The following is an 8,349-nucleotide window of genomic DNA, read 5'->3' as shown; positions in this document are numbered from 1 at the left end:
TTGCCATACTTGATTTATTGGAAGAAATACGTGAGGGAATGCGTAGACGAGAAATTTCTGCAATGGAGAGGTATATCGATGCCGCATAAAAGAAGGTCATCCGACCTAAATCCTCCGAGCACAAAAAATTCATAGAAGGAAAGGCAGCATACACTATCTTGGATGAGAAGATAGGCCATGGGCCAGAAAAATTTAAAATTTCCCGAGCAGGGAAATCCTCGTCCTGTTGTTCACCGTCCGAAGTCGCTGTGGACGATTTGGGTGTGACCTCAAATCCGAAATCGGGAAGCATGAAATTCTCCGAGAAGCACCCCGAAAATCCAAAGTCAATCCACTCCTACCCATGGTGAGCAAAACTCCTTTCCGAACAAGAGAAGGTAATATTTTTGGCGATTCTTCCAACCAGGATATGTTTTTTAGAGCCCTCTGTCTCAAAAAATCTCAAAGCGGTAAATCCCCAAAGGGCTGCTATTCGCCACTGGAAACTGATGAGGCTCTGTTGGCGCCGTCGGAAACAAATCCGGTGGGCACTCACAGACTCTTCCACGGAATGTGTCCTTGGAAGTTGTTATATTCACAATTTTATCTCGCCAACAACCGCCATTGCTGCTCAAGCATTCATTTGTCTCAATATCATCACTCAAACAAACAGCAGGTTCAGTAGTTTCCTCAAAACTAGCACAAATAGCCATCAGTACAACACCTTTCTCTAACTTTCCTCGATATTGTTGATTATTAACAACAAGTGTAGGCAGTATGGTAACATCTCCCCTGGATCCCTTATCAACTTGAGCATCTTTCTCTTTTTTCAGCACAGGATTGTCAGCATCAGCATTTGGGTTGCCCATGCACTTCTCAATTGTCTTATTGTCAAGTCCAAGAGATTTGATAATTGTATCTACACATTCCTTGTTGTACTTTTTTTCCTTCATAGGGCACCTTATTTGAAAGTCTGTCACATAATCCCACCATACCCAAGGTCTTTTGGACTCATTTGCAACTTTAAAAACACATAATTGTCTCAAGTTCTCAATAACCTTGTTTTTCACTTCATATCCTTGACTAAAATCTTGTTCAGGATCAGGTGCACAATATCTCCCATGATTAATACACCGAGATTTGCATTGCTTGCTAATTGTGAATGCCTGAGGACAATACCAAGTTATATAGTGAGGTGTGAACTGGTTGTATCCTCCTTATTCAAGTAACTGTATTGCACCCTTGAAATCCTTCACAAATTACATCTGCATGTCACACTTAGGCCCATCCTCTTGAGGTGAATCCATGGTTATTAATGATTCTTCGGTGTCATCCGCAACAAGGACAGTTAAGGCTCTAGCATTCTGGGCATTCCACACCTTTAAAGCAAAAAAACAATCTCCACGATCGACCAAAATTAACGTCAGCAGGGCCCTGGTCATCGACTTAAATGAAATCCCGACATCATCAAAACCTTTACACCCATTCTGATTATTTTTTAGGTAGACCATAGAGCAATCGGCTTGTGTCATCTGATCGATCTTTTCAGCCAGAGGCATTCTTCCGATGAGATCTTTAACTCTGGTATTTAATGGCAGATTGGCGTCTTTATACTTCATCATCTTTGAACGCTCTCCACAAACACCACAACTCTGTTATCCAGAAGGAGACTGGAATTCTCCATTTTTGAAACAGACATATTGTTGTTGTGTGCATCTACAATATTATAATTCGTCCCAGAAAAATTGATATAAATCCTCCACAAGAAAATTTTCAGCACACCGTTGTCAATTTGACTACCCAAAAGAATTCTATCTCCATTCTTTTCAGAACCAGGAAATGACAAATTTGACTCATTATCCCTGTGAATCTCCTATTGTAGTAGGGCCCTTATAACTACCTGTTATGATAGCATATATACCACTCAACACATTTCTCAAGTTCACTTTAGGAGGCCTCTTAAATTGTTGAGTAGAAATCTGAGAATTCTCGCTTGACTCGTTTCCTCCATCAAAAAGAGCTAAATTCAAAGGCAATTGATAAGTGAACTCATGCTTAAGGCATTGGCCCTGAGGCACAAGAACCCTTACCTCCAGAGGCAGTCCATACAGAAGGAGAGTAATCTTCTTCATAATGAATGTCATCAGTCGGTTTATCAAGGTTAAACAGCGAAGAATATGAAATATGTCCTTCATCCATGCGTGCAGAAGAAATTGGAAGAGGTTTACTGTTGCTGTTTTCAGCAATAGAAAAATAAGACAACACCCAAAAAAAAATTTCTATCACTCCCGGCATCCCTCAAAAAATTTCATCTCAGAATTCATACACACAAGCCAGAATTTCGTCAAAATGGTTATGTTTCTCTGCTTCCCGGAACAGAAAACCACCAGGCCAAAAATTCGAGCAACATCAATGCTACTCCGTCCCTTGGAGCCCCTTCATCCCCATGGGAAAAACGTTTAGACATATCAATTGAGGGCATTTCAGAAACTTACCCCAAATTACGTTGACATTGGTTCTCCACTGGACTGCAAAGAGCGAGATTGAGAGTGAGAGTGAGAATCCGAAAGCCAAAGCCCATCGGATTTGTTTCCAACAGAGGGCGAATAGCAGCCCTTTGGGGCTTCGCCGCTTGGAGATTTTTTGAGACAGAGGGCTCTCGGAAGCATATCCTGTTTGGAAGAATCACCAAAAATATTACCTTGTCCTATTCGGAAAGGAGTTTTACTCGCCGTGAGCAAGAGTGGATTGATTTCGAATTTTAGGGGTCGTTCTCGGAGATTTTCCCGATTTCGGATTTGAGGTCGTACCCAAATCGTCCACAACAACTTTGGACGATGAACAGCAGGACGAGGATTTTCCTGCTTGGGAGATTTTTAATTTTTTTGGCCCATGGCTTGTCTTCTCGCCCGAGACAGCGTCTGCTGCCTATCTTTCTGTGAATTTTTCGTGCTCAAAGGATTTAGGTCGTATGACCTTCTTTTCTACGGCATCGATATACCTCTCCATTGTAGAAATTTCTCGTCTACGCATTCCCTCACGTATTTCTTCCAATAAATCGAGTATGTCAATACATTTTTCTTAGAACGAAGAATCTCTTATTGTGTTCCCGCTCTGATACCAGTTGTTATAGTCCAGGATCTGACACATGGATTCGTAGGGAGGAAGAAGATAAAGATGAAAATCAAGAAGCTTGAAAACCCTAGGTTCGTTAAGGAGAACGCACACCCTTGAGCTCTTTGAGGAGAATTCAAAACCCTATTTAACCTAAATCAATGCTTGTCTTTCTCATTACTCTTACCCCTTAAATAGGGTTCACCCTTACAAAGTTTAAGATAAAATATTACAAAAATACCCCTATAAATAAATTATTCCAATAATGCACTTGTGGCTATTACTTCTTTAACTGAAATAAAATAAAGTAAATTAAAGAAAAATAATTAAAATAATAATGTTATTGCCTGCATAACACCTTTTTGATCTTCCAACCAGCTTGTGGTTATCTTTGTGAATCTCACTTGATCTTCCAACCAGCTTGTGGTTATTATGGTGGGTCCTACTTCTTATGGGTTTGGGCCCATCTTCTAACACTCTTAGATATGTGGGCATTCCTTGGTCATGTAGGTTTGGGCCCATCTTTCAACATGTATTTTTAATATTTTTGTATCAGAGCCTTCCACATCTCACCCATCAACATGATAGTCCTCACAACGTCAAGGGCATGCCCGTTATAGGGTTTTGACCATTGAGAAGGTCATCATAAATAAATGACGGAGTAGGCAAGATATCACAATTCCACCAGGTTATAGACGCCCGATGGATTTACATAGTAGTGAGTTTACCATATTTATGAGTACACTAATTAGGAGGCATGCACTGAAGAGGGAGATGAAATTCAAGTCTTACAAAGATGAAGAATTCTCAAACATATTTGACATGATCCATGTAACTTCATTTTATTTATGTTTTCTTACTAATTACTTATGTTCTATCGAATGTGTAGTGTCATATGTAATCAATCCTTTGTTCTATCAGTTTTATGTAGGACAAATTCGTCGTCGACCATTATAATTGTTGAAGAGTAGGTATGGAAGAGTCTTACATGACTCACACAAAAAAGTCTCACAAAGCTATAATTAATATAACAGAATCTTACAAGAGTTTCTTGGGAGCAAGTCTCATTGGAGTGTCTCAATTTTAGTTATTTAATTATTTTTGGACTTATCTTTAGGAGTTAGAATTTAGGTGTAACAGGAACATGGGTAGTTTAATTATTGTTAGGTTCTACTTATTTCATCTATTATAACTAGAGGCTCATAATCACGTCAATGAATTATTTCTCTTTTCTAAAAATCCAACACGGTATCATAACAGGATTTTTAAATTGATGTTACATCAACTTACAAAGGCAATGTATTTCTCTCTTCTAATTTGGTTTTTAGTTTAGTTTAGGTTGATCCATCAAATAGTTGTTTATTCTTTGTCAATTAATTCTATTAATTCCTCTTTCTACTTATTCATTGTGCCTACAAGAGCAAAAAAGTGCTCTTTTCTTCTTAGTTCTTGTATTTTTGGTTTCTTCTATTTGGTGTTGAAAGTTAAAACCCGAGCAATGGCTTCTTGTATATTTTTGTAGATTTTTATTATATTTTTTTACATTTTTGTACATAATTTGTATATATTCAATCACATAAATATAATTCTTCATTTTTTTTCTCTTTGATATATTTTATTTTATTAAATATTTTAAAGTAAGTAAAAAAGACATCAAAATAAAATTCTCTACGAAAAATTCACTGAGAATAAATTATTTTTAAAAATTAATTTTAAAAAAATCATGATGAAATTATTTCAATGAAAATAATTTATTTTTAGAAAATATTTATAAATAATTGAAATTATTTCTCATAAAATAATGTAATCGAGAAATGTTTAATTATTTTTGGAAAATTTTGTTTTCGTTAACAATTGTTTTTCTCTCTAGGCTATTGTCGACAAAATTTCTTGGTGAAAAAATGTTGCTACTAATACATTTCTTTGAAAAAATAGACTTTTCTTGATGAAAATCCTAGTGTACATTTAGGCTTGTGTAGCCTAGTTAACTAATAAAAAATGATCTAGACTAGTGAGTCTAATGAGCTGTTGTAAATCTAAGTAAATATGTGTTATAATAATTTGACTGTTGTAATCAATTGAGTGGCATAAGTTGTGTGGACATAATTATAATTATCATTAGAGGTGATTTGTTATAGATGTTGTATGGTAACCGAAGCTTAGTGGAACCTAGAGGTATAAAAACTTCTTAAATGGTGGACTAGCAATCCATGAAAGAATTATGAATCACTTTAAAAAATTGTGTACTTTGTATGTGATTGTTTTCATTTAAACTTTGATTACAGTGCATAAATATAAATTTAAACATAATGAATTAATTAAAAAAAAGAAACACACAATAAGAATTAAGAATTAAGTAAAGAGAGTTAAAATTAAAAAAAAAAAGTTAACAAACCTATCCATCCCCACCCTCTAGAATTGTTCCTCACATGAACGCCGGCTCCAAAGCTCTTGCAAATTACCCACTTTTGGATAAAACAAAAAATTTACAGGTACTTGTACAGATTTGTGATCTTTTAGGATTTAGACAATGAGATGACCAAGGAAGTGTCTAGAAGACAGTAGAACGGCCGAGAGGGAAAGAGGAGATTCCCATATCAAACTGATTTTCTCAAAAAAAAAAAAAAAAATCGCCAAGAAAAGGGGAGAAGTGGCTTTCAACCTGTCGCGAATAAAATGGGATTTGACTTTTGTTCAGAAAAGGGTCATGGGGTGCGTGAATCCGGGCTATCATATATGTTACTTGAAAAGATAGCAATGTACAGAAGCTGAGATGCTGGGAAGAGGAGGAACAGGAATCATGCACGGCTTGGTAAAATCACCACGGGGCTATCATATATGTTACTTGAAAAGATGGCAATGTACAGAAGCTGAGATGCTGGGAAGAGGAGGAACATGAATCATCCACGGCTTGGTAAAATCACCACGTTTATTTTGCATGCTAGACACTCTACTTACACGTTTATTTTCTTTCCTTACTTTTTCATCCCTCTTTCGCTGTTTTCCCAACACCGTACGATTGTGCAAGATTGTGCGGTCTGAAAGAGGTTGTTCATAAATGTATGTCCCCTCCTGATATGACCTGAAAAAAGAACTTTAAGAAATTCTTTGTAATATTTTATAAATATTATAACTAACAATTTAAAGAAATATTTGGTGTGTATAGTTAGCAATATAATTAATTATCACACAAATTTTTCTATAATTTATTTTTCTTAAAAAATAACCTTTTTTATTCAAATTTCATAAATGTTAAAAGAAATTCACAATTATTTTAATACTATTTTAAGAGTGTTAATCATTGAGAACTCGGCGAGTCGACTCGAATAAGTCAGAATCCCTATCCATGTTTCTCTAACAATCGGTCACATTGGAAACTTGTTTGATTTTAAGTTGATGGACAACTTCATTGACTAGACAAGTAGGGCCATATTTTAGGATTTTGTGAACCAATCAAGGTAATCTATAAGACATTTTACATGATTTGAATCCATCGGATGGTGTGGGTTAATAAGATCCACCTTTATTTGATGGTAAAATGTACTAATAGAATGAATTTAAGGTTAGTAGATCATAAATTTTTATTGGGAGAGTGATTCTTCTATATCTGCTTTTCAATACAAAATTTACTCTCCTTTGCTTGAAATTAAAAAAATTGTGACTCCTATGTGAATTATATATTTTGTACTTGTTTGTCAATCTGTAAATAAATGCTCTATGGATGAAGAGAGAATATAGAGCTTTTTAAGTGTCCCTTTCGCTTTAACTAACATATTTTGAAATTCAAAGAACTCACTCTTCCCCCTCTTCCCCTTCACTCCCCCCTAACATGTGCTTTTTTCTTATCTTCTCCTTCTTCTCTCTCCTCTTTTTTTTTTTTTTTCTCTTATTTCTTTGTAATCTCTCCTCTTTATCTTATTATATATTGTTTTCATATATAATGCTTGTTTCTTTTTGCCAAACTTGTGTGAGATTAAGTAGTAGATTAGTGATGAACTTGTTGGTGGGTGTTTCTATTACATGATAATTTTATTTATGTTGTAGTATCCTTTTAAGTGTATTGTACAACAACAAGGGAATGATCTTGTTGAAGTTTCTTAATATACATTAATAGTTTTGTAGTCTATTGCTCGTGTTTATGTCTTTGAGTATTATAAATTATATATATAAAGGTGTATATAATGTTACGTACTTGAATGTAGTTTGGAAAATTTTAATTATATATGCATTATTTAAATTATACATAGTTTTAAATGTAGGCTAAGCTCAAATCCAACTCGAACTCATTTAAAATACTCCAAGACAAGTTTGAGTTCAATTTAAAGCTCAAGGTCGAGTTTGAGCTTGTTTTTAAGCTTACAGTCTTCAAGAGCCCCTAATTATACTTTACCTAATTATCTGATTACTTGATTATTCAATAAATCTTTATTTGAGTTAATATATATTTGAGACAAAACAAGATTCAAGTGCTTTTAAAGGATTTTATAATATTATTTTCTGATTTTATTATACATTCATGTGACATTTTCTTAGGCTTATGAGTATTTCATTATTTTATGATTTATAGTTTTGTAAATAAAATTTGTTGTTATTCTATTTATTTACCTAATTGCTGGTTTTACTGTTTGATAAATAGGTAAGTAAATAAAATATGACAAGCTGACTATATTATATTGATATACTGTTTATCGAATAAGTTAAGTTATGTATAAACAAAATAATGGACAAGATAGCTTATTCCATGCTGTTTATATACCCGTTACCCAAAAGGTTTCATGTGTTTGAAACCCTCACGCTAATTTACATAGATTATGTTTATCTAATTATTACCACATTTATTACAACTATTACCATAACTTAGAAGCGAAGCTGAAGAAGTACTTGATTGATTGACGCCCATATGAATGATCTCAAAACACAAACTGTGGGGCCAGGAACAAATTTAAAGAACATGAAGGGGTCAGGTTTTTTAAAATCTGAACCTGAACCCTGACCCGACCTCCATAAAAACGAGAGAGCCAAATCCCGACCCTGTGTTGATCTCCATTCACACCACCCCCGCCAATTCCGTCCCCGTAATCTTGACTCATCCTTGCTCCATCCCCGTTCTCCATTTCGGCCCGTAGGGTTTATGAAAATCCATCTCCGACCAGTAATCTGAAACCCGATTTCAGGTTTGGGAGCAGTTTTCTATTCTTCATTTAGAGAAAGAGTGGAATTGAAACAAAAAAGAAAGAAACACAGGTGGATTGATAC

General features: G+C 35.0%; 1 pseudogene; it reads right to left on the bottom strand.

The window, feature by feature from the left end:
- Window positions 1-431: 431 nt before the first annotated feature.
- On the bottom strand, window positions 432-1,601 carry LOC137963226 (vacuolar-sorting receptor 3-like; annotated as a pseudogene).
- Window positions 1,602-8,349: the final 6,748 nt, after the last annotated feature.

Source organism: Aristolochia californica, unplaced genomic scaffold (genome assembly GCF_029961685.1).
Source record: "Aristolochia californica isolate CCGP_79_NKW_82.1479 unplaced genomic scaffold, dmAriCali1.0.hap1 SCAF_4, whole genome shotgun sequence".
NCBI classification, from domain to species: domain Eukaryota; kingdom Viridiplantae; phylum Streptophyta; class Magnoliopsida; order Piperales; family Aristolochiaceae; genus Aristolochia; species Aristolochia californica.
The sequence above is the reverse complement of the archived record's forward strand: the minus strand, read 5'-3'. Positions and strand labels throughout refer to the sequence as shown.